Consider the following 25,272-nt stretch of genomic DNA (forward strand, 5'->3'; position numbering starts at 1 on the left):
AGCTGTTAATCAGGGCAAAGCTGATTAGAGTGTGAGGAGCTCGTTTGTGAGGTGTCAGTGGTGCTGGTGTCTGCTCCCCTGGGTTACTGATCACCCACCCTGAGCAAGAATGTCTGCCTTCCCAGCTGTGGTGGGAGTGAGCAGGCAACAGCCAGGATTGCAAAGCTGCAGGCTGAAAACATTGGATTTGTCTTCATGACTGTGCAGTGTTGTGTTTGTTGTGCTTTTTAAGGAAGAAAGTGTGACAAGTGTGATTTCTATGATGCTGATGATAGTACATAGTAATAGGGACTAGGTCAGCTTTTGCCTGTATTTGAGTGATATTAATGACTCTTGAACCAAAATTTAAACGTTTAATGGGGATGGTTGATATTCATGGAATCAGTTTTCATCCTTGTTTAGTGCAGACCAAACCTTGCTTTGCAGAGAAACTTGTAGCAAATAGTGAGAATTCACTGCTTCTCATTTTGTGAGTTCAGGGAGAAGGAAGGAACATTGGAGATGACAAGTGTGCTGAGTTGTATTCAATTTTGATATGCAGAGTTAGAGAAGCTGGGAAGAAATAGGTTTTCATGATAATTTTGAAGCCTATATGTTAAGCTGTATATAGGAATATAGTAAGAGATTATACAGTTCTTTAGCAGAGCAAAGAAATTGTAAAATGCCTGTTCCACACTATCAGCTGTTAAAGGTGTTTCTTCTGATTTAATTTTACTTGGTATTTCAAAGGAAGGTGGGGAAAATTCTTCAGGATAGCAGATGCAATGATTCCATTACCAGAAGATATTGAAGGTTGCTGTGTTTCCTTGACTGTTTCCTGTGTTCACCTCTGTGGGCTCTGTTTTGGTCTGTCAGACTGATTGTGTGCTCTGAGAACTCTCCTAGTGGGACCTAATGCCAGGTGGAACCTTTCTGCCCAGAATTTCATGTGTGAAGGAAATTGCCCATCCTGCTGATGGAGATGATTTGTGAGGTTGTGGTTTTGGGAATGAATATGCATTGGCTTGGAAGGTATTGAGTTGACAAATGTCATGGAAAATGCTTTTCCTTTGAGCTGATAAATCTGAGTACTCTGCCTAATTCCTAAGGCATAAGACTGAGAGGAAAGAAAGTATCTTGCTCAATATAAATGTAATACATTTGGTAGGGTAGAGCTTCTCAGATAAGAACATTCAAGTCTTATGAACAGTTTAGGTGCTGACAAACACATACAGCTTTGGCACTTAACATGGAAAAAAGATGTCATGGAAAAGACTGCAGAGTTCTTTGGAAAGACATGCATAAAAATACAAAGTGTTTTGGGTAAGCATTTTCTGACCTCTTTCAAGACAAACAGTGAAGAGCACAAAAGCAGGAGGAGATTGTTAAGTTCTGAGCATGGTTTTTTTTCTGATCATGTTACACTCTTCCTCCTCAGGAGACTCTAGGCTGCACACCTTGGGCTGCTTTCCCCACCCAGGTCCATCCCACTGAATCCCTGGGCTCCTGAAGGGGAAGTAGATTTGCTTGTCAGCCTTCTCTGACAGCAGTGACCAAGAGCTGGGGCCACTGTGCTTTGTGTGTGACACAGCAGGAGTGCCCTCTCCTAAAGTTCAGGAGGCTTCTGCATGTATACAGTGTCCTTGCTATATTAGGGCTTTATATTTGATATACAAACAATTTATCCTTCCTGTCCTGTCCCTGGGGGAATCCTGGACTGTCACCTGTGGTTACTGTAACTGGATTGCAGGATGCAATCTCAGAGCTGTCACTTGCATTCCTGTGCTGGCATAAGACCTTGGCTGCAGCCTGTCCTTGCTGGGAAACATTTCATACCTGGAGAGCTCACTCATAGTTTCTCCAGTGGTTAACAGTCCTGTTGGATATACTTTCCTGTGAAATCTGTTATCTGCTGGAAGTAACTCTCACTGCAGGATTTAGGGTTTGAAGCTCCCTTGTCAAACAGATTAAGTTGAAGTCAGCTATTGAAAGCATTGCTAATTAGTTTTCAGAGAAAATCCTTGCAGTATTCATGCAGGTATTTATCCAGCTCTGCTGAAATGCCTACAGGTTTATTGAAATCCAGAAAATGTGAAACTGTAGGTTAATTAAGGCTCATATTTTACTAGCAAGAAGACTTTTGAACTCTGCTTTGTGAGCTTTTATAAATGTACTTATTAAATGCCTCAAGGAAATTTTAGTTGGCGTTAAGCAAACATAAGACTCATCAGAATATTTCTCCAGCTTTTTAAATTTAATTTCCTTTACGTTAATTGGTGATGGCATGTTTTTATGTGCTTTCTGTAAAAATCATTTGGAAATCTTAAAGTGAACATTTTTAAAGTAGTAAAAGGGTGGCAAACATTTTTAAATGGGTTTTAATGAGATTTTATTCCTCGAGGTCTGAGCACAGTGGGGCATACCAGGAAACAATGAGCTTTCAGGGCAGAAGGAGTGTTGAGAGTATTTTGATAATGAGGGGGAAGGATCATTTCTCTTTGTTCAGTGGGTGTGTGATTTGAAAGGAGCAGAAGACACTGACTCGTGCTACCTCCACCATTTCCTTCTCTGTTTTTCTTCATCTGGTGGGAGGTCCTTGCATCTTCTTGCAGAAGAGGATCATCTCTGGATATGCTTCTAAAGCAGCCCTGTGTGTGTAGGGCAAGGAGTGCCTTGGCTGGCTCATGTGTGCACAAGAGCCAGCAGCTGCTGGGCTCTGCCTTCACCACCTGAGTCCAGAAACGCTTCCAGAATATCAAATCCCAATCCCAGATACTGCAGGAGTGCAGAGAAGGAGACAACTGGTAATAAATAGGAGGCGGATGATAAATAGAGGGAAGAAAACTCATGATGGAGAAATGAATTGGGAGGTAAATTATAATGAGATAAAGGCAAAATGGCAAGAACAGCAGCAGAAGATACCCTGCTGACTCTGGCAGTCCCCAGCTACAGGTGTTATAAACCACTGGCTTTCACCTCGTGGTCCATTACATGAATCAATTAAAGGGGAGGGAGGGGAGTGCTGCAGCTGTTCCATCTCAGAATCAAGTCCACGATTCCCTTGGCAGTCTCACCCTCAATCTACACATCCTAAATTTGAGACTGCTGAGCCTTTGTGTGGCTGATGTGGACAGCCATCATTGTCCCCTGCCATCCCCACTCGAGAGCACCATGTGGTTCTGTGGTGATGCAGTGCCAGCACTCTCGTCCCCTGCTGCAGAGGTGCTCGTGAGCCTCAGTGCAGCAAAGCAGCGCTGCAGAGGGGGAAACACCCGTGTGGCTGAGCCTGTCCTGGGCCAGGGTGCCTGCTGCAGCTTCAGCCCTGCTGCCCAGGGTGCTGCTGCAGCTCCCAGCCTTGCATCCAGGGTGCCTGCTGCAGCTTCAGCCCTGCTGCACAGGGTGCCTGCTGCAGCTCCCAGATCCAGGGTGGCTAGTGCAGCTCCCAGCATCCAGGGTGCCTGCTGCAGCTCCCAGCAACCAGGGTGCCTGCTGCAGCTTCAGCCCTGCTGCCCAGAGTGCTGCTGCAGCTCCCAGCATCCAGGGTGCCTGCTGCAGCTTCAGCCCTGCTGCCCAGAGTGCCTGCTGCAGCTCCCAGCCTTGCATCCAGGGTGCCTGGTGCAGTACCCAGCCCTGCATCCGGGGTGCCTGGTGCAGCTCCCAGCCCTGCTGCCCAGAGTGCTGCTGCAGCTCCCAGCATCCAGGGTGCCTGCTGCAGTTCCCAGCATTCAGGGTGCCTGCTGCAGCTCCGAGCATCCAGGGTGCCTGCTGCAGCTCCCAGCCTCGCAGCTCCCAGCCCTGCAGCCAGGGCAGTTGGTGCAGGTCTCAGCCCTGTTGCCCAGGGTGCCTGGTGCAGCTCCCAGCCCTGCATCCAGGGTGCCTGCTGCAGCTCCCAGCCCTGCAGCTCCCAGCCCTGCAGCCAGGGCAGTTGGTGCAGCTCCCAGCCCTGTTGCCCAGGGTGCCTGGTGCAGCTCCCAGCCCTGTTGCCCAGGGTGCCTGGTGCAGCTCCCTGCATCCAGGGTGCCTGCTGCAGCTCCCAGCCCCGCCGCTCCCATCCCCGGCGCTGCCAGCCCCGCTGCCCAGGGCTCCGGGCTGCCCCGCACGGCGCGGGGAGCGCAGCAGATGGGCCGCATTGTCACCGGCACTGTGATCCCGGCGAGAGCTCGCTGTGCTGACAAGCGATTTACAATGTGCTATTTACAGTTTGGGTTTGCAGGCTCTCAATGACATCTGAGTGCTCTTTAGCAACTGCTTTCATTACTACTTTTCGAAGAGCTGCTAATTGAAAATGAAGTTGTGGGTGGGCTCTGGGAGAGCAGCAGCAGCTACGAAGACCATACGCAGCCACAGAAATGTTTCATTTCTTGGACTCCCTACTGGAGCTCTGGGCAAGGGATGAAATGGGGATATGTTTGTGCAGTGTGAGGTCAGACACCTTGGAAATCCTGCCTGCAGCACACGTCACCCGGAGTGAGTGATAAAGGCTTGAACCTCCTTGAACACAGCTGCTGGGATTTGGGATTCCTGTACTGGCAGCCGGTGGATTTCAGTGACTATAAAACTTCTGAAGATCAGGAAGGAACCTGGGCTGTGAAACTACCTTGTGCAGGGCAGCACAGGGGATTGGAAGCTGTATGTGGGATTTTTGGGCTGGTTTTGCACTGCTGGAGGTCTGGCTTTGTATCAAGTGACAGGAAACACCAGAACTGACTGGTAAAATGTGGGACAAAGTCACATACATGCCTTGGGAATAGTACCAGCCAGGATTGGGTCAGCAGGGATATGGCCACACATTGATGGAAAGGGAGATAATGTTCCCATTCTGTATGTAAAGGAAGAAGTTGCTTGGTTTAGGGTTTTTTTCAGATTCAAGATGCTAGAGCAGACACTTTGAAATGAGTGGATTTGCTGGTTGTGCTGCAGCCTACACGGTGTGGTTTGATTCTGTGCCAGTGTTGCAAAAGTCTGAAGGCACCTACAACAAGTGTCACCAGCAGCAGGACCTGCACGGGCCACTGGTTTAACAAAACTGTGTTGGTATCATGTCACTCAAAGCACTGGTCATTAATCTAGCATATCAAACAACATTTAATTTGGAAAATAACCCATGAAACAATGAAAAAAAATCAGATTACAGCTCTGAAAGAATAGAAAGGGCCATGTCTGGGTAACTGTGCTTTGAGGTTACATCACAGCAGGAGTGGGTGCAGTGATACACTGGGAGATGTTCATGTGATAAAGGGGATGGGTAGATCTGGGCTTTGAGAACCCTTTGTAGGATAGAAAAGGGGAAAGAGATGTGTGGGGAAGGAATGAAGAGGTGAGGCTTTGCAGAGGTGTAGGCTGGGCTGTGTGGGGTTTTTGAGGGGTGAATGTTACACACGGTGTGCAAACAGAGGGGGATGCCTAGAGAGGGGGCAGGTTCTGTCAGCCAATATCCTCTGTCTCTGCTAAGGTCCAGCTCAGTTTATCCAGTCTGCCATGTGCTGTGGAAATGCTGAGTGCTTCATGCTGGCCAGTTGGTAATTCCACCCTTGGCAGGGACCCACACTTTATTTTCACACATGCACAGTGTGTGGATTCCTGGCTGTGTGGGAGCATGTGCTGAAAGCTGGGCTGCCATTCAGTCCCCTTCTCGTTTCCCGTTTGGAAAGCGCCGTGGGTGACAAACAGTGCTTGAATTACAAGCATTTTGTGATTCTCAACTGCTGTTTGCCTCTGATCAGAGGCCACAGAAATCTCCAGCTGCACTTAACCCGCAGCCACCGTATCCAGTGCGTCATCTGTGAAGGCACCCAGCTGCTCAAAAGCATCCAAACAACTTCTGGGCCCTGATAATATATAATTGAGCTCAATGGGCACAGAAAAGACTGTTGTTCTCTGCAGAAAGGACTGAAAAATGATGTGTGTGGCTTCGTGTGCCTGTTGTTCTGTGCTGCACATCCCCCCTGGCTTCCCGAGCTCCTGAATGGGCGCGTTGGATTCCAGGAGAGCAACACAAAGCCAGGCTCAGGGAGTGCAGAGCTGCTCCCAGGACGCTGCTCTGGGCTGGGCAGGGCTGTGCTCAGCCAGCACAAACCCCTGCAGTCACTGCTCAGTGCTCAGGGAGCTGCCACTCCACCAATGCTCGCCCACTGTGATGTGGCACAGGCGTCCCCCCTCATAATCACCAGTTTCACCTGCAATTTTTCAATAAGCCATTGAATTATACCTCTCTAAATGATACACTGCAAATCCAGCAGGTCCTAATTGCTAATGATGGTTCTGAAAGACTTTCATTTGACTGTAATTAGGTTTGCAAGCAATCAGCTGCCCTTATCAGGATGGAAACACATATAATGTAAAATACAGGCTGGTGGGAAGGGAGCATTTTCTTAAAAGGAGGAGTGGAGAGGAAGATGTTTTATTAGCAGAAGCTGTGACATATTTTAACACCTTGAAAACATCATGTGTGAAATTAATTCTGCTCAGTATTATACCATCTGGCAATGTTATTGTTCTGTATATATTGCCATGTAAGTGTGCTTTTTTCGTCTGGGTATGAGCCTGTGTTTGAAATAGTAATCATGAGTCAAATTGATTACTCAGGATGTTATCCCTGCTAGAAGGCTTAAAAATACATTTTGGGAAGTCCCAGGCACTCAAAATGGCTTCTCCATGGAGAGCTTCCCTTGCAGGGCTGATGAGGGTGGAAGAAAAGGGCCTGGTTTTTGTCATGCCCCTGTGCTGTGAATGAGTGTATGTGCCCAAAGGTAACAGGAGCTCTACCCAGCTAGTGTTTATTAATGCTGAAGTAGCAGATGCCTGTGTCTCAGCCTCAGAAGCATGTATTTGGTGTGATGGTTTGATCCTGTGTGTGTGCTGCTCTCTCTGTGCACTGCCCAGCTCAGAGCCTGCTGTGTGTGAGCAGCTTCAGCACCAGTGCAGGCACAGAGGCCCCAGGTGCAGACCCAGAACAATACAAGCTTAAAACCTGGTTAGAGGCTGGTTTGGCCACTCTGGGTGAATATCAGCTGCTGGGCAGTGTGGTCTGTCCCTTAACCAGGACTCAGAAAGGCCATGAGCAGCTGACATGGGGACTGTGATTGCTGTGATGCTTCTGGCTGGTGGAGCTTGTGCAGCCAAGGAGGAGCGTGGAGGAACTCAGGTCACATCTGGACACAGGAATAGGCAGTGGGATATTAAGATCCCCCCATTTCTCTCAGGCTGATGGTGTGAGCTGATCACCCCTGGGCTGAGGCACAGGAAGGGTTTCTGTGCCTCGTGTGCTTGTGCCTGCCGTCGCTGTTGGGTTGAGTGTGATCAGGCTTGCAAGAAAATGAGCAATGTTGGCATGTTTTTATTTCTAATGCAAATATTGCCACTCTCTCTGCTCTGCCCTGCTGCATTTCACTTTGTCTTTTGGCTCCAGTTTGCTCTGAGATAGAGTTGCAGAGATGTCACCATGCTGTTACCTGACCAGGCAATGCTGTGGCAGAGGAAGGGCCCCTGTGTGGACCTCCCACAAACTCCCAGCAAATTCCAACTGAAAAAAGGAGATTAGAAACAGCCACTTTTGGGCTAACCTAATTATATTAATCAATTAGACATCTTGAGAATTTTAGTTAAAAAAAATAGTTTCTTGTGCACAGAGCAGCTATTGTCTCTCAGGATTATCTTTTTTCTTTTAATGTTGGCACCCTGCTTTAATTGAAAACTTAAATGATTGTTAAATGTGCCAGGAAGTGAACCATATTTTAAATGCTCAATGCAATCAATTGCTGTCTTAAAAGTTTCCATGCATGTTACCAGTAAGGAATTAAACAAAAAATTAATTTTGACTGAGTCTGCCTGGAGATAAATTAAATGCTAGTTTAAGTATTATAAGACAGTATAATAAAGTGACCATTTTTAATTTAAAAAGGAAGTCATCCAGAACTTTTTAAAATATTTTTTTGTACTCTAGAAATAAATGTAGGCCAAGACTTTGAACCTATGGGTTTGCCTGCAGATTAATTGTAACTCGAATGTGAGGATGTACTTCTGTGCTTATGTTAGTGGATTCTTGTTTTTTCCTCTGCAAAAAACAAGTTTTCAGCAGGGCAGGAGGCATGGGAGTGTTGGATTTGGCTGTGGCTCCCAGCAGCACAGGCTGGGTTTGCAGCATTGCTGTGCTGCAGGGGCACAGAGAGGCTGGGGTGCCCCACTGTGGGTGCTGGGAGCAGCCTCAGGAGCATTTCAGCCTCCCATGGATGCTTAAACTCCTGCTTAGGCTTTTGTAGCCTTAGTCCAGCTCCTGAGTGCTGTGACTCCATGGATTCAGGGGCACAGACCTGGGCCATGGCTTTGAGGAATGTCCAAGGACACTTTGAAGGTGTCAGTGAAGAGCAGTGAGAGGAGCTGTTCCTTTCCCAAGGGGGTGCAAAAGCCTCCCTGGCTGGCCTTCCCAAGTTTTCTGGTTTTCTGTCTCTGGGTAGCCTAAAGGCAGCACTCCTGCTTTTAGAGCTGGTCCAGTCCAGTCCCTTGGATGTGGAGGGAGGCTGTGACTGCCCTGGGGCTGAGCAGCTGCCCTGGGGCTGGGATTTATCACAAGTGGGGAGCCGAGGGCAGGGGGGTGGCAGTGTGCAGTAAATCCCTGTGAAATTCCAGCACGGAGCTCACACAGTTGCTCTCATGGTTTGCAGGGCTTTGGGGGCCATGGGGAGTTTTGGAGCTTTCCCTGTATTTAGCCTGGCTGGCTCTGGCCAGCCCCAGCCTGTGTCCCCAGAGGTGGCATGGCATTGCTGGGGGAAACAGGATGCACTTCTAAACTTTAAATTATTGATAAGTTCCTCAGCCTGGAGAAAGTTGTTCTCTGCTTTGTGGAGTTTCAAAAGTTGTAATGCTGGGATTTTATAAAATCAAACATCTTAATTTGTGCCCAAACCCACTAAATTGGAATAAACTTTTAAATCTAAGTCCCACATTTCCTATGTGTAATGGTTTCTCAACAGTATATGAGCTCTGTGCACTAGGAAGGCCTTCTCTGTTACTAGCAAAGTGTGCCATAGGTGATTGTTGTTGTGATTGTTTTCTCTAAGCTTGCTGTACTCTTGGATAGTTCCAATGGATATTTGGATCAGGGTGGAGCCAGCTGAAGAACACAGTGTGGCCATTACTGTGTAAGGCCACAACTCCTAAAACAGATAAACCAAACTTCTCCTTTCCTCCTGACCTTTCCCTGCAACAATTTTTGCTGCTCAGCATTAAAATACAGTGAGGTTCTATGGGCCAAAATGAAAGAGTTACCCTTAAGAATTTTTATTGAATTTGCTACAAGAATACAAACATTTTTATAGAAGATTGACTGCAGAAGTTACTGTGGGTTTGTGTTTCCAGTGCTGTTGGAAGTTTGCCTCTAATATCAGCAACACTGTAACAGGCTGTGACAAAATCCCTACTCCTGATGTATCTAATTCCCCATTTTTTATAGGCAGTGTAAGATCAGTTTCAGATTTATCCATCTGTATTGGACCAGCTATTGGAGACTATTGAAATGAGTCACTCTGTTGTGAGTGGACTTCCTTGAAAAAACCTAACTTGTAGCAAAGCTCTCCCTTACTCAGGAGGGTGCAGGAGCCTGTTAGGGGCCATAGCTGCTCCCCTGGGTCTGACTTCCTCCTCTGCTGGGCTCTGTGAGATGGAGGCACCTCCGTGAAGAAAATGCAAGCCTCCACTTTCTCCAATTAAAGAATTGCTATTGCAGTTTAATCACAATTCCTCCTAGCATGGAAGACACCAGAAGGCTGTGCTCTTTGTTATCCAGCAAAACAAACACACAGGAACAGAGTGTTGGTCTTTCTAGATCTGTCCATGCTGAACATCCTGAGACATCTCAGATCTATTGAAGGTAAAGTTTGACAAAATGTGACAGAGGTGTGAACTAGTGCAGGAGGTTAAGCCTTCAACCCAAAGCCTGCTGAGATTCTGCAAGAAATCGTTGGAGAAGGAAGCAGGAACATAATTGGTTTGCAGGCAGAAGTTGATTTAGGTCATATAAAAAGCCAGGGGCCATTGCAGTCTCTGACAGCAAAAACTGAGTCACTGACCTCAAAGTTCCCATGTCCTGTGTGCCCTTTCCCACGTGGTGGAGTTACAAATGGTTGTAATGGACCTGTGGGCTTAAGAAAGAAGAATCAAGTTCCCTCTCATGCAACTCTTTTCTGCATGACCAGAGAAACAGGAGAGAAACCCCCAAGTTTGCTCATCAAATGCTGTCAAGTCTAAGCCCTGCTAACCTTGTTTCCAGGCTCAAGTCCTTAAATCAATAAAAATAATAAGCTAAGAATGGGTGTAGAACTGGAAGCTGAGGTTTGATACCTTTCCTTGTGATTTCAGGTTGGCTTTTTCTAAATATGTTAATAAAAAATATTTCAGTCATAAAGCCAGGTGGATTTTCTCCTAGCCCTTGGAAGCAGCAGATATTTGGCATATGAAGTTTTTCTGTGGTACTTTTATTTTTGCCAACCATGCTCATCATTTCCTTCTGAACAGGTTTTTGTCTGATCTAGTTGAACAAAAAAATCTCCTAATTTTATAAATGAAATAAGACTTGAGTACTCAAAGCATGCAGAGAGTTAATAAAAATGGAAATTCTGTTAAAATCACTAATCAATCTGTCTAATGTTTTATTGTCTCCCCTCCCCCCAACACATGTTCTTTTCTTGTAAAGCACCTTATTGCTTCCTGCTTGTTTACCACCTCTTAGCAAGTCAAGCAGCATTCAAATTGCTTTGATGTTAATTATATAACCTGCTCAATAGGGTTTGCTAGGTGAAGGAAAATAGCTCCTATGTTTAAGAAAATAAATTAATATCCAGACAAGTGCTCTGTGCTTTGGTTCTGAAGAAGGAAATGACAGGATACTGATGACTTAGTGTTGTGTTGTCAAATAAAAGCTATATTTGGGTGGCACGATGCTCTCAGTTTGCAAGATTTGATACTGGTTGTCTTCACTTCTGATGATACAGAATGATGTGCTGAGGACTGATCCTGCTAACTGGAAAAGGAGTGAGTTTCCATATCTCCTGTGCCAAAGTAAAAGATTCAGGAGCAGGGATTGTGCCTTAGCCCACAGAAGCTGTTCCTAAGGAGTCCTTTGGATGCTGGGTTATCCCAGCTGCTCCCCTGCTCCTGCTCTGGACTCTGGCCCAGCCCGAGCTGCCCTTACTCAATTCAGTTCAGGTGCTGCTGGCATTAACATTTGAGCTGTAGCTCAGGCTGAGGATTTCCAAAAAATACTCTTAGAGTGTAGCAAAGCCTGGAGCAGGCTCTGCATGAACTGCCAGAGCTCAGTCAGTGTCCAGACGCGGCCCCTGCGAGGGCACGGCCGCGGTGCCGGGCTGGAGCTGCACGGACCTGCCCCACAGCCCCCAGCTCATCCTGCATGGAAGGGCTGTTTCATCAGGAACAACTTGTCTACCAACCCCTAATCAAGGCAGATAGGTTTAATTGGAGAATTTGCACAGAGTTTGGAGATGTGCAGATGAAAGGTTGTACCTGTGTGATGAATGAATATTAATAATTCCTAATGCAAAGCGCTGGAGCCACCGCAGCTGACGGGGTTTGTGTGGAATGAGTGGATGTGTGGAATTCCTGGCAGCTCCCAGGGAGCAGTGCAAGCCTTCAGCTTATTAATGGCATTGTCCTTATAAATCAGTAACAGTGCAGGGAGGGAGGCTGCATTGTGGATCATTACAAAATGCTTTGCAAAGATCTGAAGTCAGATTTGTGGTCTGATGCTTCCTGTAAGAGGTGCAGTGTTTTTCATGATGGAAAGAGTTTATTTGCAGTACTGAGGCTTGTGCCTCCAATGTTTTAAATGAACCTGTGCTTTAATATGCAATAAATACTGAAAACGATCCCTTCAAACTTTATTCATTATCATAATGATATATTTTGATATAATCATTACTGGTAGGCTATTACTGGTCTAAATCATGTACCAGAGGGTGTGTTGTTTCCAGAAAGAGTGAGTGTCAGGAGATTTTTGTACTGTTTTAGAGTGATCATAAAGCATTTCCAGGAGTGGAGCTGTATGAGACTGTAACATCGCTTAGGGGGAAAGAGATCTTACCTATCAATAGCAATGCAAGGCTTGTAATTTTAAGTCTTTCTAATTTAAATCATGAAAATCTGTTTTTCATGAATAATTCAGGACTCTGATTTAGTAGAATTATTTCCAGCCCATGTATATTAAGCAGCCAACCTGCTATGCCAGCTCTGTTTTCAGACACTGTTGATGGGGGGTTTCTCTTTCCTGCAGAAATGATCATCTTTGTCTCTTAGAAAATAAAGCTGCTGTGGTATTTTGTTCTTTTGATTGCACGAGGATTTTGCTTTAAACCTTGTAGGCTAAAATTCAAGCTGAAGAAAAATAAAGCTCTTACTACAGGAGCTCCTAGAATTAAATTTGGAGAGAATAAACCTTGTACTATATCCATTAGGAAAATGGCAGTATTCTTCCATTTCCTGATGTTATTCAATTACTTACCCCGCTTCCTGCTTTTAGCGTAAACTGTATATTTTAGCTCATGACCTTTGACAGCAAATTGAATCACAAGTGGAGATGCAATGAAAGTCGGTTTTTTAAAAGACTCTTTAAAAACATGGGTGTGTAGGAAATTTGGGGTTTTGTTTTGTTGTTTGTTTCGAGGTTTTTTTTTTAATAAACCTCACCGTGGATTTTGTAATATAATGCATTTTGCTTGGAAAAAAGGAAATTGAAGTTAATGTCCTTCCTTATTTGCCCTGGAGAAAGCACAGCCTGCATAGCTGCTCTTGTTAGTGCTTGCCTGGTGAAATTAGCATTGCATATTTTTGTTAATACCAATAAAAGCGGAGTTTGTTTAATTTAGAATCAAACCCTTGTTTGGATTGGATTAGCACTTTAAGAAAAATATTTAACTTGTAAAGTGATGCAACACAGGTCGATCTAATCTTTAGCTCCTCCAAGATTGTAGCTCATTTACAAGCTTTAGATCCTTCTATTTCCCTTACACTTGTGAATAGTGTTAACACATTAAAAAACCCCAAACCAGTGTATTTATCTGAACCTTTCCAACACAGGCACCCCAAACCATACAGGAACCATCAGTAATGAGGTCAGTGCTGTCCAGCCATGCCCAGTTCCCTGATCCTGATGGAATTTCTCACACATGGTGTTCCCTGAGCTTTTCTATTAATTATTGAGTGAGAGTTTAGTGGGGTTTAGCTTTTTTTGGACCAGAATGCATTCATGTCACTGTTCCCCCCAAATTCGTCATTTTTACTAATCCTGTGTCTCTATAGAGGAATGACATTTTGAGGGGAGTAAGAGCCCTTTGTTGTGTTTAGAACTTGCCTTGGATTGAACTTGAGCAGAACTTGAATTTAAGACAAAACTCAGGAGATGTCTTAATTTTATGTAAAGCAGTGGAGACTTTCCTGCAAGAGCAGCCTGCCCCTTGCTCCCACTGTAGTGCTGTTCACTTGCATTGGAAGTAAAATCTCTTTTTCTACGACATGCAAAATTTTCAGGTCTGCACACAGGGCTGAGTTGTATCCTGGTGCCTCTTGGGGCTGTGCTAGGAGAGAGCCTGGCTTTTCTGTGCATCCATGTGTCTAAGCTGGTAGCAGAGCTTTGCTGCTTCTCTTGTGTTGTTCTGCAGGCTGCTCCAAGATAACACTGAATTCTTTCTTGTTCTGGCTGCAGCAATGCCAAGTGTTTGTTGAACATCTGTCAGTGTGTTCAGATTATTAACCTAACTTCTGCTCGTTTATGTTAATGAAAACATTTGAGCTCCATAACAAGCCTGTGTAGCAGTTCCTCACGCCATCAGTCCCACTGACACCCAGCTGAGTGCTGCCACAGTCCAAGCCCACCTGGCAGAGCATTGGCAGAGGTGTTGCTGCACTCTGTGCTGCCCAGCCTGCAGCGTGCCACTGCTTACTGCTCGTATTTAATCTCTGAAGCATCATCATATTATGGGGCAAGTAAAGAAAATAAGTGAAATGGACAGCAGAAATTCCAGATTTGGCATCTGTACTCAGCTGGGTGTGGTCTGTCCCTCCATTGTGGTTCCATGCTGGCTCTCACGTGCATTGAACACGGGCAACACAAAGCTGAGGAGGTCAGAACCCAGCCCAAAAAAAATCCCAAATCATTAAACTCTGCTCAGATCTGCCAGGGAGGCAGGCAGGTCCCTTTGGTCCCAAGGCTGTGGGATCTGCATCCTTGGACCATCCACCTCTCCCCTGAGCAGCTGTATCTCCTGAATAAGCCTTGCTTGGAGTGGGACTTGGCTGAGGTCACCCCCGAGGGCCCCTCCAACCCAAACCGTTGTGTCACACTGAGCGAGTAATTTCTGGAACAGAAACTGCTGTCCACTGCACTTCCTTGGGGTCTGCTCTGGGGCTGTTACTGTAACATGGAGAACAAGCACTGCAGGGGCCAGCTGAGGGAATGGTCCTGCAGTTGGGTCTCCAAAGGCCTTTGCTTTTTTGTTAGCACACAGCTTTGGAAGTTGAATTAGATGACTGATCTCCTTTCTGGACTGCATGTAGTCTGCTGGGCAGCAAATTGCACTCAGAGTCATCCTTCCAAGTCCTATAATCTTTTACTACAGATACTATTAGTAAAAGTATTAATTACTCTGTTCTGGAATTAGGAGTTCGTAATGAAACCTCAAACAGGAATCTCAAGCCAGGTTGGCCAAATGTCATGGAACACCTAAACCTGAGCTGCGAGTAAAATAAAAGTCTGAGTTGCTTTAAGGTTTACGGTTAAAAGAATGTAAAACTTTTCAGCTTGTCCAAGTTTTGACAGAAAACCTTGTAGTATTTGGCAGGCCTGGCTGGGTTTCCTTAAGTGTGAAATGCAAGATAAAACCAGCAACTCGGAGCCAAGCACAACGAAACAAAAAGGTTCTGAAACAAAGAGAACTGGAGATCCACAGATTCTTCTCACAGATCTCCTTCACTCCTTGCCCTGTCTCATGGCTGGAGCACCCCGAGCTTGGCATGGGGGTGCTGGGGGAGAAGGAGCACTGGAAAGAGCTCTGGGGGTTGTGCCAGAGCAGGGCTCAGCCCGTGGAGCTCCTGTTGAGCTGTGGAGGGAGCAGAGAGGGAACGGGGAAGGAGCAGAGAGGGACAGGGAGGGACAGGGAGGGACAGGCAGTCCTGCAGGGCACCCGTGCACTGCACAGGGCAGTGCCAGCGTAGGAGCTGCAGCAAAAAGCTGCTCTGAATACATTTCAGATGTTTGACTTGGATTGGAGGGGAAAGGCAATTTTCTCCACGTCCTTCCTTTCACCCTTGAACTGGGACTTCTGCAGCTGGTTAGATGAAATGAAGAACCTTTTTTTGTTTTCTGTCCAGAAAGGCTTTTTAGGAAGAAGTGGTTGTTAAAGTACTTGGGAAGATTTTGCTGATAGTGGATGAGAGTTGTGTTTGCTCATGTGCAGAGTGGGGGCAGTCAGCCCTTTGACATTTCTGTCCATCCAATACACTACAAAATTCTGATAATTTACAATATTTTAAATGGTTTTATTTACTTCAGTGATTTGGATATTTGATTTTAGGTACTACTTTGACTTCTCTCGTATTTTTTAATGTCCTGATTGAAGTTTTATGCTAAAAGGGATGGATTTAGGTCAGAAAGATGTAAATAACAAATAAATAGGATGTAAATAATATATATATTTATATGTAAAAAATAGATAAAAGAGCCCTTTTGTCTATGATTGAAAGAATTTAATTTTTATTTTTAGGCAAGACTTTTTGTAACTCTTGTGAAAATTGTTGCTTGCTCTTTTACATCAACACAAAGCATGCTTGTGTTTATGAAAGAATTTTCCAGGGTGTCCATGGGTTTGCGGAGCAGGGACAAGGATGTGTTTCCACCAGTAACTGTGCTGGGGCACTTGGGGCACTTGGCATTAACTCTGTGTACAAGGAGTTGCAGCCAGTTTTCTCCACCACCAGGTGATCTCTGCTGAAACATTCTGTAGTGACTTGTAAGGGAAAACACTCCTCTTCCATCCTTTGGCTTTCCTGGTCACAGAATATCCTTATCTGGAAGGGACCTGCACGAATCACCGAGTCCAGGCCTTGGCCCTGCACAGACACCCCAGCAATCCCAGCCTTGGCACCCCTGGAGTTCTGGCAGCCTCGGGGCTGTGCCCATTCCCTGGGCAGCCTGGGCAGTGCCAGCACCCTCTGGGGGAAGAACCTTTCCCAAAATCCAACATAAACCTGCCCTGGCCCAGCTCCAGCCCCTCCCGGGGTGCTGTCCCTGTCACACAGAGCAGAGGAGGGAGCTGTCCCTTGGGAGGAGCTGCAGACCCCGATGAGGGGTTTCACCTCAGTTTCCTCCAGGCTGAGCAGACCAAGCGCCCTCAGTCGCTCCTTGTGTGGCCCCTCCAGACCTTTCACCATTTTCATGGCCCCTCCGTGTAACAGCTCCTCTTTCCCGCTCCCTTCTCCTTATTCAACAAAAATAAATTATGCACAGAATGGTAGAATCACAGAAGTGTTTGGGTTGGAAGGGACTTTAAAGCCCATCCCTGCCACCCCTGCCATGGCAGGGACACCTCCCACTGTCCCAGGCTGCTCCAAGCCCTGTCCAGCCTGGCCTTGGGCACTGCCAGGGATGCAGGGGCAGCCCCAGCTGCTCTGGGCACGCTGTGCCAGGGTGTCCCCCCAGGGCAGGATTTCTGCCCTCCATGCCCCTCTCCCGGCCGTGTCTCCGCGGGCCGTTCCCAGCGCCGCCCTTTCCCCTTCAGGGCCCGGGGGCGCGCGGAGCCCGCCCGGGCCGGGCTGGGCGCTCCTGGGCGGCGCTGGGGCTCCCCCTGCGGGCCGCGCCGGGGAACTGCGGCACCGAGCTCTGAGGGCAGGGCTGCTGCTTTCCCCTGCTTTCCTCTTCTTTCCTCTTCTTTCTCTTTCTTTCCCTTTCTTTCCCCTGCTTTCCTCTTCTTTCCCCTTCTTTCATCTCTTTTCCATTTCTTTCCTTTTTTGTTTCTTCCTCTGCTCTGGAGACAGGATTAAAAGGCCGAGGGTGTTCAGCCTTGAGAAGAGAAGGTTCCAGGGAGACTTTAAAGCCCCTTCCAGCACCTAAAGGGAGCTTATAAAAAAGAGGGATTTTTTACATTAGCAGATAATGATAGGACAAGGGAGAATTGTTTTAAACTAAAAGAGGAGAGATTTATATTAGATATTGTGAGGGAGTTGTTCCCTGTGAGGGTGGGCAGGCCCTGGCACAGGGTGCCCAGATCAGCTGGGGCTGCCCCTGGATCCCTGCCAGTGCCCAAGGCCAGGCTGGACAGGGCTGGAGCAATCTGGGACAGTGGAAGGTGTCCCTGCCATGGCAGGGGTGGCACTCAATGGGTTTTAAAATCCCTTCTGACCAGAACCATTCTGTGATTTATTGCCCTTGGCAAAGAATGCTTGTTTAGGGGGAAGAGTTTGGGGTGTGTTCTGGTTCTGTAGTTAACGAGAAGCAGATTCCAGTTTTGATCAGACTGGTCACTGCTGGCCTCCTCCTGCCACTTGAACAAGCAGAGGAAAAGGCAGACAGATAACAAAGGCAGCCATGGCACCAGCTGACAGGGAATCTGAGTTCCAGGGTTTGTTCTTTTATCTCACCAAAGTGGCATTTATTGGCTTTGCTTGTGCAGAGCAGCTGTTTGACTACACAGTGAGAGACTGAAAACATTCAGAGCCTTCACACAGGTCTGACAGCAGGACTGGAGGTGGAAATGTGTTCTGCTGAGAGGCAAGAGGCTGATGGTGTGACTTGCTGAGAGTCAGACATGCTCTTTGTTGCAATTTGGTCTGGCGGAAGCTGTCCCTGTCCATGGCAGAGGGGCTGGAACTAAATTATCTGTAAGGTCACTTCCAACCCAAACCATCTGTGGTTCTATTTGAAAATAAAAAATCTGTGAGAGAAAAGCAGACCTGTATACTGCTTCTGTCCCCCTTTCTGCTGTCTGTTCTAGCTTGGCTGTAACTGACTCACAGTGAGTGAGGACTCCTTCTCCCACATCCAGTAAAACTTTAGTTAACACTAAATATGTCAAAACTTCTGATACAGGGACAGAAACCTTTCTTAGAGAAACAGAAATTACACTTCTAAAGGTGTCACTTGCCCCCTTCTTCCTTTGGGCAGCCAGCTGTAGGGCCCAGAATGGGAGTGTGAATGGCCTTGATTTAATTGCTTTGGCGGTTGTGGAAAGAGTGAAGGAAGGGTTTGGTGTTGGAAGATGTTCATGGTCTGCTGTGAGTGCTAGCCTGGCTCAGTACCCTGAGGGGCCACTGGCAGGAAATGACAGAAACCAAGGGGCAGGAAAGCCCTGGGGAGCAGACAGAGCCCAGGACGTTGTTGGGGTCCCCTCTGAAGCTCCTGAAAACTTCCCTTATTAAAACCTATTTGCTGAAACGCAAGGGAATTTGCAGAGGGAATGTGATCCCATTTAACATCTTCACAATCATCCTTGGGTGTTCCTGTGCATGACTGAAGCTTACAAAAGCAGCAGTGGCTCCTCCTTGTCATCACCTCAAACACCAGCCCTCAGAGCAGCTGAAATGGGGAACCGCAGTTCTGTTGTGTCCTGTGAAATAGGACAGGTTTGGCTGCTGTTATGCTGCTCTAGCAGATTGGGAGCAGGAGAACTGACAAACTCTATTTTGCCTGTGATCAGCCTTACTGATGTATTATTCAGCTGTGATTATGTTTTAATGGACTAAGAAGTGTAGAAATGTTTCAGTATGGCTGGATGGGAGTGGTAGAGATCACTAATTATAACATCTTCGTTATAAATATGGATTAACCTGAAGGTTAGATATTATGTGTCTTTTCCAGTGCAGTAACTAATTCTGTGGAGTGTAGTGAGAGATGGAAATGAATGTTTTTTCCTTGCTTTGCATGCATTTAGAGAATTGGCCTAATTGGTGAAGGGCAGGTCTTTAGTAAACCTGTAACTCCTACAATACAGAATAGCTGTTTCTCATCTTCCTCCCCCATTTCCCCTTTACTGATGAGGAGCAGAGTCCTGACACCATCCAGCACAGCATGGCTTCCTACAGAGTTCACCCTCCTGGTGGATTCTCAGCTGTCTCTTAAGGAATCAGCTCACACCACAGTCTGTCTTACCATGGGAGCACTTCAGCTCCTCTCCTCTACCTCGATTACTCCTCATCAATCAAATGTGGTTGCAAATAATTTTATAATGCCAAATCAGCATAACTTGCATTCTATATGATAGGGTATGTGAGCTGAAAACCTGAGATTGACAGTTAATGAGTTAGGCTGAGCTTTTTATTCCAGCCTGTTGGAATGGTGGAGGCAGGTCCTCCAGGTGGGCTGGTAGGATTAAATTGAGCACATCAGTATTTAATTTTACTACATCAAGGACACAATTCTGCTGCTGGAAGTGTTGTGGTTTCCTTGCAGCTCATCCATGCTGTGCTAGCAGGACTGCCTGCATGCTGCTGGGTTTGAACAGATCTCTGTGCCTGTTGGAAGCACTGTGGGTGCTCAGTTCTGTTCTGGGGAAAGGCTCATGGGTCAGGCGTGTCAGGGGCTGCCCTGCCCTGTGCTCCATCCCATCCCCAGCAGGACAGCGGAATCTGTCTGGGCAGAGATGATGTAAAGCTGCCACACCTGCCCTCTGCAGCCTGCCCTGGACAAGGAGCACTAAAACAACTGATTCCATCCTTTTTTAAGTGGCCTGAGCCTTTAAAGTCTCTTTGACTAAGTGAAAATTGTGATGTTGTGCCCCTGTGCAGGCAGGCGGGTCATGCTCAGAGATGCCTGTGTGTTATTGATAGAGACTGGTGCTTTGCTGTCCTCTTGCTTCAAAGCACTATCAGGAGTTATCTAATATTGAGATATCTTGTTATTTTATGACTTTGAACTGAAGGGTGAGAGCAAGACAAAAGACTGGAAAGGGAAGATCAGGCTGTAATGTGTTTATGTGAAAAGTGGGTTTTAAAGCTTTGAAAGGATTGTAATGCTCTTCTACCTTGAGATGCTAATGCTGAAACTTGAAACAGAGCACAGTATCATTAGCAATTAAATGTGGCTGTGTACTGCTCTTACAGCATGCAAGGCTCTCACAAATCAAAAGGGAGAGGTACACACATCTAATAAAATAATGATTGGGAAAGCAGAGTTCCAAAGCCCTGCTTGCAATTCACAGACAGCAGCTGCATGCCTGGCACATTTGTATAAGGTTTTAGAATTAAATTAATTGCCCCAGGCTTTGTACTTGTAAAGGATTGATTTTTCTTCTTTACCTGTGTGCTGTTGGTACTTTGCCTTTCTACGCCTCTATTCCAGTGGCTTTTGTGCTGTACCATTACAAGATTTTAACTCAAATTTTATTTTCTATCTTTGAATTGCTTATACCATTCTTTTGATGGCAAAAAACCCCTACATCTCAATAGATAGATACACAGATAACTTCTTGGAGAAGTTAATTCCAAATTTTGAGTAGCGTATACAAGATTACAGATATAAATACCAATATCCAAAGAATTTAGTGTGTTAGTAAGAAAGTGGAAATACTTCTGGATCCTGTCTGTAGAAGCCAATAGCTGAGTAGGACTGCATTGGATTTAAATTTTTGGTGAATATGTTTGTTCCAGTTATGAGTTTTAACATTTCTGACACCTGTTTTATGTTTATTTTGCTAAAATAAAATAGCGTGTCTACATGTATATGTGCACATATGTATGTTTATTATGCACATGATGTATTTGTTACAGCAAATGCAATGTAAACATACAAAAGTTCACATTACTTTAAATACTGAGCTTAACTGTCAACCACAAAACATATTTGCAAACTCTTTCAACATGTGTAACATATACAATCCTAATTAGAACCAGCACAATAGCAGAGCTGCCCATATGGTAGTGATAATTATGTTGAAAGTGTTTGTCTTGTGGCTCAAAATTAAGTTTGGAAGCTCCAGTGTGGACTGCCTCATGCTGAGGGTCTGTAACATGCCTTTAAAATGTGTATGTGAGTAATTTGCCATGGCCAGGCTGGGTTGGATGAGTTAAAGATGAGGGGTTTGATGCAGTGCTCATTTGATAGGAGTGTTTAATGTGTATTTCTAACAGAGTTACTGAAGGGATGTCCCGACAAAGGCAGTGTTGCATGTTTGTATATGTGTTCTATCTATGTTATCTTTAAAAAATCATGAGAAAAGATGGGTTTTCTGTATGTTGTACTGCAAGACACACCTGAAACAACCCTGTCCAGGCATTTCAGAGCATGAGCTGCAGTGTGTGCCCCTCTGGCACACATAGGAATGGATGCTAATGGAAAGCATCATTTCCAGCAGAATAATTAGAGCAGCATTATTGAATGGGCCAGGGCTCTCCATTGAAAACCTGCTTGAAAATAGTTAATTCTTCTGCCCACTTGTGACCAGCTCGTGCTGCTCTGTGTCAGGTTAAATATGCCAAGGCAGGATACAAGCCTAGCAGAAAAGAGGGATATTTAGCTTTCCATTATATACCAGCAAATAATAACAACTATGAAGAAAAAAGGCAGTGGCTGCAGCAGTAGATAATGTGGGGTTTGTGATAAATACTCCCAGGTTTACAGTTTGTTCTGTCTTATCTCTCAGACAGGTCCTGTGGTTTCCATATCCTGCAAATCGGTGTGAAATGAGAGCAAGTTGTGCTCTAAAAAGAGACAAGCAATTTGCAACACCCAAATGATGTTTTAGTTGAAATAGTGCAGGACACATTTGTATGTATGAATAACAGTCTTTTATTAATAACACAAAATGCAGCACTGTGAGTGTGGGATGTGTTGGTATCAATCTAGAAGTGTTCCATTTGTAGGTTTAGCATCTGAACTAAGACACCACACTGTGCTCCTGCTGGTAAACACTGAAATCTTGGTTGGTGTTACAGTGTGCAGAAAGATCCCCAGTTTGATCCATTAGGGTTTATTTCAGGGGGGAAAATAATGGTGTAGTGGCATTTCACAACAGTTTCAATGGAAACATCAAGGTGTTAGAGGAAAGTCTGTCTTGGTTTTAGGAACCCTGTGAAAATACAAATCATGATCAAAAGAAATGGATGTTGTGAATTAACCTGCTGTCACAGGCATTTTATTATTTACTAAGAGTCCTAAATTTGTATTTATTAACAGTCCTAAGTGCTAGCTTCTCATTTTATTAAGGGTCCTTCATTCCTGATCACTGCAGAGCTTAGAATGTAAGGTTCAGAGGGGGTTTCTGTAGAGGCTGGATATAAACCCATCCCTCCCAACTGCTGGGCTTGTGCTCAAGGGCAGTGCTGTCAATACTGTGAATTTGCAAAGTCAAAATCTCGGTTGATCTTTGGTCTTGGCTTTTTTATTTATTTCTGCTTTGGTCTCTGAAGGTTAGTTGCTTGCTGTGATGTGAGAAGAAGAAGAATACAGGGATAAAGGGAATAATGTTTTAATCCTTTCAGTGTTGTTGCAGTAGTGACTTCTAACTTAATACCTGTTTCAGTTATTGACCCTCTTTTGGGGGAGATATTGATTGTGTGCATTTTATTGATTGTGCAAATGCTCATCCACTTTGGGAAGTGCATTCCTGTGAAGTATCACAGGTCAGTCCTCGCTGAAAGAGAGAATTACTTGCCTTAAAATCAATGGGATGAGGCCAGCTTGTATCACACCATTTCTGATGGCGAGTGCTGTGTGTTTGGGTTTTTTTGCATCAGCCATTTCCTTCATCAGTAACTGATGCCTTGTGTGATCCAAGTAAGGAACCACATATGCCTGTGTATTTAAACATTCACTTGCAATTTCATGTGGCAGGGGGTGGAGCATGGGTTTGTGTAGGAAAATGCTGGGTAACACGGCTGCTCTGGTGCAGCTTAACTGTTTAAAGTGAATCCTGGTGCTTCCAGAATTTGACTTTCACAGGCTGGCTGTGGAGTAGCTGAAGTCCAGCCTTGGTGCAGCTTGGTTTGGTGTAGGATGTAGTGGTCCCTCTGCAGCAATAGGTGTGAGCCAGGCTGTGCTGCTGTGGTTTGGGACAGCTCCTGCCATTTCCTGCTTTGGTGGAGTGCTTTTATTGAGCAGAAATGGATTTCTTTTGAGGGTATACATCAGATGGTCTGGGAGCTTTTTGCATCCTACCAACTGTTTGGTAGTTTGGAGAGATCATTGCTCAAACTGTCCACTTGTTACAGTAACACATATCAGCAAATGTTGGTCCATTTGGAGTGACAACTGAATTTTTTCCCACTTACAAGGAAATGCCCTATTTGTGTGTTTGCTCTCCCAGCACCCCTGGCTGCTCTCCCAAGAGTGTCAGTGTATGGCAGTGGTGGTAAAACAAACTGGGAGACACCATGGCATGAAGTGAGTTCTCAACTCAGTGGCCTGAACCTGCCTCACAGGCACAAATCCTGAAACTCCAGGGGGATTGTCCCTGGATAAAGGTGCTGCTGCAGCTCATACTTCCCTCTGCAAACCCCAGCAGGCTGGCTGCCCACATCCTGGCTGCTCCTGAGTCACTCCCTGTGGCATTCACATTGGCTGAACACAGAGAGACATAATTCTCCCTCCCAGGATTTTTCCTGGGTAGCCAGTGAGAAGCACAGAGGGAAGAAAACAATTCTTATCTCTATTCACTGCTCCTGTTCCACACCTGTGGAATGTGTATGGAGATTGTTTGCCCAAAGTGATTTGTCAATTGGATTCTGCTGAGGATTGTTTTGTTCCCTTGGCCAGTTGGGTCAAAGCTGTGTCCTGGCTGTCTCAGACAGTCATGGGTTTTCCTTCAGTATCTTTTGTATGGTATAGTATTTCTTTAGTATCTCTTTACTATAGTATAGTTATAATATAGTATTAATGTCATATATTATAGTGGTAATAAAGCAATTATTCAGCATTCTGAATCATGGATTTAGAGCACATTATTCACTGCGTTGGGGTCGCCTTTCTACGGTAACTCCTGAAGGATCCCGGCTTTCTGCGGCCATCAGCAGCGCTGCTGGAGCCTGGCAGGCCTCTTGGCTCAGGGACATTCATTGTTTGGGGACAATGACTGGGCTCAGGCTCCTGCCAGAGCAGGGGCTGGCTCCTGCCCTGCAGCCCCCTCGGCTTTGGGAGCAATTGAGAATGTTCAAAGCAGGCAGCAGAGACTCCAGCCCCACCTGGGGGATGAAGGCCTGCCTTGTTTGTGTGCCAGCAGATGTGGGTGCTGGATCACATCCCTGCAGGGCTCCTGGTCCCCGTGTCCATGGGAACCCTAATAATGCTTCTTGGGATGTGTCCCAGCTGCTCCCTGCAGCAGTGACCCACCCTCACTGCCCCTGTGCCCTGCTGGAGCACTGGGGTGTGGGTTCTGGGCACCTGCAGTGATGGATGCCCTGTTATTCCCTGTTGCCCTCTGCTTTACACACCTCATATTTTGTGGCCACCCTCTCCTGTAGCATTCACATTCTCTGGAAAATTCCCTTCACCCAGGATTTTTCTCCTGGGAAGCTGAAAAGCCTCAGAGAAAAGGAAAACAATTCTTATCTCATTTGCTTCTCCTGTGTTGTGCTCCTGTGGAATGTGTTTGGAGATTGTTTACCCACAGGTGATTGTTCCATTGTATTCTGCTGGGAGTTGTTTTCACTCTTTGGCCAATCAGGGCCAAACTGTGTCAGGACTCTGGAGTCACAAGTTTTCATTATTATCTTTTTAGCCTTCTGTCAGTATCCTTTCTGTATTCTATAGTATAGTTTAGTTTAGTATTCTTTAGTATAATATAGTGTCATAAAATAACAAATTAGCCTTCTGAGAACATGGAGTCAGATTCATTATTCCTTCTTGCCACAGGGGTCCCTGCAAATACAATACTCTCCTGCAGCACAGCCTCACTACAGCCACCAAGAGTGGATGTTTCCCTCTCACTTCCATGGGCTGTAAGTGTCAGATCTGCCTCAGGTGACACAGTCTTTTTGTTGGCCTGGTGACGATGTCAAGTTCCCATCTTCTGTGCTTGTTTTCCCACTACAAAAGGTCCCTCTGTGTAAAGAAAAGAAGGATGTGTTTTTCCCCTGATGAAAGGCTTCTGTCCTAGAACTATCAGCACCCTGGGAAGCACAGGTCAGAGCTGTCCTGGCTGGGCTCTGGCTCCTTCTGAGCACAGTGCAGCAGCCCTTTCCTCTCTCCCTGGCTCAGCACCATCCAGCACAGGCTTTTGCCAAGAACTCTTACAGCCCTGGATCAGTGGCTCTTTAGCAACACCATTGCAGGCTTTGAGAGAGCCTGGAGCGATGCCACGAGGCAGA

At 45.9% G+C, this 25,272-nt stretch overlaps 1 protein-coding gene across 6 annotated transcripts in view; it reads left to right on the forward strand.

Annotated features, from left to right (window-relative positions):
- The window catches only part of AUTS2 (activator of transcription and developmental regulator AUTS2), an 807,993-nt gene that overhangs the window by 221,995 nt on the left and 560,726 nt on the right, over positions 1 to 25,272 (forward strand). The gene's annotated exons all lie outside the window — the stretch shown is intronic.

The sequence above is a fragment of the Agelaius phoeniceus genome, chromosome 20 (genome assembly GCF_051311805.1).
Source record: "Agelaius phoeniceus isolate bAgePho1 chromosome 20, bAgePho1.hap1, whole genome shotgun sequence".
In the NCBI taxonomy this organism is placed as follows: domain Eukaryota; kingdom Metazoa; phylum Chordata; class Aves; order Passeriformes; family Icteridae; genus Agelaius; species Agelaius phoeniceus.